The following is a 6,822-nucleotide window of genomic DNA, read 5'->3' as shown; positions in this document are numbered from 1 at the left end:
TCTGGTGGTTTATGTGCCATGCTTGGGCCATGGCAATCTCTGCCAGGCTCACCATATGGCCTGGCTCACCACAGCCATTCCTCTGTGGCAGCTTCCCTGGCCTCCACCTGGAAATGGAGGTCCAGCTCTCTGGTTTTATTTATTTTTATTTGTATTTTTTTGAGACAGTCTCTTTCTGTCACCTAGATTGTTTGTCATCCTCTATTCTTGATATTACAACACAAATGCAGTGGCACAATCTCAGCTCACTGAAAATTCTGCCTCCAAGGTTCAAATGATTTTCATGCCTCAGCCTCCCAGGTAGCTGGGACCACAGGCGTGCACCACCATGCCTGGCTAGTCTGTGCATTTTCAGTGGAGAAGGGGCTTCATCATGTTGGCAGGCTGGTCTCAAACTTCTGACTTCAGGTGATCCGCCTGCCTCAGCCTCCCAAAGTGCTGGGATTGCAGGCATGATCCACCGCATCCAGCGAACATATTTTTTCTTAACACCCCCTCACTCCTACTCACACACACAGGTTTTGGGTTACTATAAATAACACCATAAATGTCTTTTCAAACATCTTTTCTTATGTTTATTGTACCTTTACATTTCCTCTGCTGCGAATTGCCTGTTCCCATTTGTCGTTTTCTAATTAATGTGTAAGAGCTCTTTGTGTATTAGAAATATTAAGCCATTGTCCTATATGTGTTGTAAATATTTTCTCTTAGAAGCTCATTTGTTCTCTGCTTTATACTACACAGAAATTATACACTTTTATTGAACTGACTCTGCCTTTATTTCCTTTATAAGCTACACAGTACTCTATACTATGAATAGTTTCTTTAAAATATATTCAGTTATTTACCTAACTAAGCTCCCTATCTTGCTATAGAAAGCTTTTCTCATTCCACAGCTATAAAATGTTTTCTAAATTTTTAAAAAATATATTCTATAGTTTTCCTTATTTCATATTTGGCTCCTTAATATTCAGGAATTTATTTTGGGCTATGTTACAAGATAGGAGTTGAAGGCTATTTTCTTGCATATACATAGTCAATTATCCAACCCCATTATTATATGTATTTTGTATTATATGCAAAATGAATATTATACACCTTTTCCCAAATGATTTCTGCTCTCAGATATAGTCAGACCTACTTCTGGATTCTATTGTTTTCCATTGATCTATCTGTTTTTCTATCAGTACCATTCTGCTTCGATTGCAGTAGCTTTATAGTAAGTTTTGATATCTGTTAAGGGAATTACACATCCTTTTCCATTTCTGAAACAGGACTATAAAGCTCACGAGACACCTTTCTTCTCTAGATATTTCTAATTTTCCACTAGGCCAGGGTGCTGCCTTCTTCTAAGCTGATTTTCTTATGAATTAAGAAGCATTACAATTTTTTAAGTAAATGAAGCTTTTCATGTCTGAGAAGTTATACAAGCTGACATCCTTCAAATTTTGTCAAATAATATTATTAATGAGTTGGCCATAATTTTGGATTCGAATTAGCATTTTCTTCAACTTTAGTCATTGTCTGAACAATAGGAAAATCAGCAAATTAAGGGAGAAAGCACAGTAAATTTTATGATTAATGAAGATCACTATTTTGCTTGACTAGAAATAATTTGGTTTAACAATAATTTAATGCAATTTTGTAATCTTAATGCTCAAGTAGCTGGTCTTCTAGTGCTGTGTTTTTCTTTGGTGGGGGTCCCCTGTCCCCCATCTTTATTTCTAATTTGCATCTAGCTTTAATTTTTAAGGGTTATAAAGGTTTAGATAGCATCGTATTTTTTTTATTCCAAGCTTCATTATGGATGTGAAAAGAGCTGAAGTTTATTATTTGTTTAATGCCAAGATACTAACTAATTTTCCACTAAACTCCATGGACAATTTGGTTCTTATGCTTTTTGACTAATTTATCTTTGTTTGTAAATGCAGCTATGTAGAAAGACTTCTCTGGATAAAATATTAATCAATCTAAATAGAACCATTCGGCATGTAGTATATTACTCAATTTATAATCTGGAATTAGCACCACAATGATTCATGCACTGTAATATCCACTACTGTACTCCCTCCTACACACTGAAAAGCTTTATATTTTGGGAAGAATTTTGCCTTAATAACCACCACAGTGGGATTTTGCCCTCATTTCCTGTGTATTTATTCTGGGTGGTGTTTGCAAGATGATGAGGATCTATTTTGGTGGGGTTCTTTTCCTCGAGGAGGAAGTAAGAGCACTGCGCCTGTCTCCAGCTCCATGACTGCTAGACAGATCAGACTGGGGCTCTGCCAGCCAGGCTCCAGGAAGGCTTCTCCCTTCTGATGGAACAACCAAACAATTGTTACTACTTACAATGGCCCAAATGGAGAAGTATTCTTAGAACAATAAGAAAAGGGAAAGTCAGCCCCCAGCAGGAAAGAAGGCCTTTAAGCAACATCAAACTCAGAGAATGTGACTGTCCTTTCAATGTAAACAGTTTGCACAGCACTTCTCTAAATAACAATACAAGGAGTGCTGGCCATGTGCAGGGCCCCTACATACACTATTATCTCTAATTCCATAACAGCCGGCGCAGATGTGTATTAACCCAATTGGACATCCATGAAGACACCAAGGCCCAGAGAGATCATAATAACCTATAGAAGTTTCCATGACTGGTGGATGTGACAGTCAAGCCCCAGTTTGTATAATACACAGCCATAATCTTATCTACCATTTTGAAAAATTAAACATAGATGAAATGTTTACAGTTCTTTGTGAGTGAATCTGTAATTTTGCTTAAAAAAAGCACAAGGCAGTGCTGAGGGCTCCATTAACAGTTTGAAATATATTCTTTGTCTTCTGAGTTTCTCTGAATATTATAGAGGCAATGGGAACTTGAAGGAAATTTGCTGACTGCTGTGTGTGACAGCATACTAGCTTCCTTTATCACATACAGAAGGATTCCCCTGGATCTCGCTCATTCTGCAAACAATGCACAGGGCGAACTCTTATTCTGCTTACAGTAACTTTAAATTTTGAAGGCAAGTGTGTAAATTAAGGATCTAAGCCAGGTGTGATGGAGCGCACCTGTGGTCCCCACTACTCAGAAAGCTGAGGTGGGAGGATCACCTGAGCCGGGGAGGTCTAGGCTGCAGTGAGCTGTGATTGCACCACTGCACTCCAGCCTGGGTGACAGAGCAAGACCCTGTTTAAACAAAAAAAAAAAAAGAAAAAGAGGAAGAAGAAGAAGAAGGCGATTAAACATCTACATTAACATGACCATCATACTAAGTTTCAGTAGAGCTTGGGTTATCCACTGCATGAGCATGAGTGTGACGTGCGATGTATGCATCTGAAAAATCATTCTCTATCACTAAATATTTGGTCTCTTTTCCATTAGCATTTAACTTTTCATTGATTGGTTCTATTAAATGGTAGATCAATGAAGCAATTCTTTACCTTAATTGCATGTCATTTAAAATAGGTGAGAGAAGAAAATAATGACTCTACAAGTGAGATGTCCATTGGATTGGTTTTGAATATGTAATCATGTATGAGAACAAGTCAATAATTATTGACTTAAGGACTATAATGGACCACGAAAAGTTACTAGTTTTCTAGTTGTTTCTAGGTGTGATGATGCAAATCATTTTTTAGTTTTCTATTAACTTTTTCTTAGGTTTTCCAGGGCCCAGCCTGGGCCTACTCTATGCTTAGGTAGAGTATAGAGTACTATACTAAGGTGCACTAAGATGTTTATTATTTGAAGCTCTCCTTCTCACTGCCCAGCGTGCCAATCTCATTTCAAGGTTTCCTGTTGTCAGGTTCTCCTGTATTGGCCTGCCACCAGCCACAGGAATATCCAGCATGCACACAAGAGAGGACCTCATGCTCCCACGAGCTTCTGTTGATAACACTTTCATAGATAGGGTCACAATTCATTAGTTTCCATCACAGAAAGCAGGATTCTGGGCAAATCAGTCAGAAGACAAGTATGCTGTAAAGTTAGGATGAAAAGAGTGGGGGTCTGGCATCTGGAACTCTGTTCAGGGCACCCAACATGAGGAAGATGAATTAGAATGGAAGAAGAATGCTATGAACTACATTGTGTCATCCCCTCCCCCAAAAATTAATATGCTGAATCTCTTCCCCTCAATGTGATTGTGTCTGGAGATGGAGTCTCTGGGGAGGTTAGGTTTAGATGAGATCTTGAGGGCCCTCGTGATGGATTAGTGGTTATAGGAAGAGACACCAGAGAGCCTGCTTCCTCTCTCTTGCGGTCATGTGAGGACACAGCAAGAAATTGGCTGTCTGAAAGCCAGGAAGAGAGCCCTCACTGGGGAACTGAATCAGATGGCACCTTGACCTTGGACTTCCCAGCTTCCAAAACTGGGAGAAATAAATTTCTGTTGTTTAAGCCACCCAGTCTATGGTGTTTTGTTAATGGCAGCCTAAGCCGACTAATATAAAGAATGGTAAGAAGGGAAGCATTAAAAGAGAAATCTTCTCCAAAAGGGAGGTAGAGGGTTTCCTCATCCCTTTGCCTAAGGTCACCTGAAGCTTACACTGTGTTAAAATGATCAATCTACAGGACACCAGGCCTTAAGATGGCTGCCATGCCTGCAGTCTTTTCCAGAGAGAAACACTGTATTCACAGCCCCTGCTGAGGAAGATCTCTAGGAAGTCCTTTTTTTTTTTTTTTTTTTTTTTTGAGGCAGGGTCTCACTCTGTCACCCAGGCTGCTGCACAATGTCGTGATCATGGCTCACTGCCTCCCAGGCTCAAACCGTCCTCCCACTTTGGCCTCCCAAGTAACTGGGACCACAGGCGTGTACCACCATGCCCTGCTAAATTTTTTGGTTTTTTAAGTAGAGACGGGGTTTCGCCATATTGCCCATGTTGTTCACAAACTTGTGAGCTCAAAGCAACCATCCCACCTCTGCCTCCCAATCTAGGAAGTTCTTTAAGTGTAGGTGGACATGTTTTGCTCCACATCAGTCTGCTACCCACAGACAGCTGGACTAAGGTTCATACCTAACCCAAAGGCAGCTAAACTAGTCAGACCAACAGCCTGTGAGGTGGTCTGACGCCAGAAGCTCTGCCCTTTATGAATCATGGTGATTAAGTTGACCAACCCAATCCTCTCTCTTGAGACTTCAAAGTTACCTAGTAAAAATGAGCTATATGGTAGCAGAAGAATATAGGCACACAGAGAGATGCGAAGGCAGACAGAATACTCAAGAAGCTGGAAAGGGAACAACCAATCATTAGAACTGTGTGGAATCTTGAATCTGAACTTTTCAGAACATAAATTGAGTTCTAGTCTCCATGGGAAGCTATGGTTTTGTGATTCCTTGTTGTGAGCCTTTTTCTGGACTCTGGTTTAGATTGTAAGCTTTAGAAGAGGAAACCTAGTAAAAAATTCTTTCTTACTTTATTTCCACAGGTGTTATTCCACAGGGCATAACACTCTGGCTTCATCTCTTGAGGTAGCATGAGTAAGTCTCTTTCCAGCAAACAAAAAGGCCACATAAACAATGATCTAAAATAGCTTATCTGTATATCTGTATGTTTTTTTCTATATAAGATGTTAGGTTACATAAAAGTTTAGGAAGTGGGACTTAATAGGTTGTCTTGGAACTTTTCTAGCTTAAGCTCCAATAATAAGAAAAGTAGAAAATAAGTATTCCTACGTTTTTAAGGAGATATGCTAGACAAATCTATGTAAGAAAAATAATTAATATTAATTTCTGTTACATGAATGAATTAATGAAATACCTGAAAAGAAATAAATTTCAAGTGTTTGCAGAAATATCTGAGAAGGAATTTCAAGAGTTTGTAGTATTTCAATTTTTTTTTTAGTTTTTATTTTCTCTGCTTCCTAATTTTTGATTTTTATTTCCTCTTAGTAAAAAGTAGCCATTCTCAAAATGTGGTCTGCAGACCCTTAAAAGTCCCCAGGATCCTTTCAGAAGGTCTGAGAGGTGAAAAGTATTTTCATATAGTATACGTTCCTTTTTTCATTGTTCGACATTTTCACTGAGGTTGGTAAAAAGGTAATGGTGGGTGCCTTGCTCTGACTCAAAACAGTGGCACCTAACTATAGTAGTTAGTCATTGCACCACCTATTCATATTTGAAAAAAAAAAAAAAGGCTAGCTTCACTGAAGAATGTCCTAGATGAAGCAATAAAAATTTTATTACATCTCGATCTTTAAAATAATGTTCTTGTGATATAATGAGGAGTACTGTATTAGTCCATTCTCTCATTACTATAAAGACATACCTGAGACTGGGAAATTTTTAAAGAAAAGAGGTTTAATAAATTTAATTGGCTCATGGTTCTGCAGGCTGTAAAGGAAGCATGATGCTGGCATCTGCTCTGCTTGGGACGCCTCAGGAAATTTACAGTCATGGCACCACGCAAGGCAAAGGTGGGGCAGGCGTGTCACATGGCCAGAGCAGGAGCGAGAGAGCAAGGGGGTAGGTGCTACATATTTTTAAATGAACAGACCTCACAAGAACTCAGTATTGTGAGGACAGTACCAAGAGGATGGTGCTAAACCATTCATGAGAAACCTCCTCCATGATCCAATCACCTCCCACCAGGCCCCACCTCTAACACTGGGGATTACATTTCAATATGAGATTTGGGCAGGGACACACATCCAAACTATGTCAAGTACACAGAAAGCCCCTCTGCTGCCTACTGAAGTACGGTGGTTGTCTCAAGGAAAAGCACTTATGCAACTGAGTGGTGGGCTGAACCAGCCACTTTTTTCATGAAATACTATTTTTATTTGAAAGAACAACTGACAGAAAACTGTAGTTCTTCAAACATTGG

The sequence above is a fragment of the Pan troglodytes genome, chromosome 5, assembly GCF_028858775.2.
Source record: "Pan troglodytes isolate AG18354 chromosome 5, NHGRI_mPanTro3-v2.0_pri, whole genome shotgun sequence".
Taxonomy (NCBI): domain Eukaryota; kingdom Metazoa; phylum Chordata; class Mammalia; order Primates; family Hominidae; genus Pan; species Pan troglodytes.
This window is presented reverse-complemented; position numbering follows the sequence as displayed.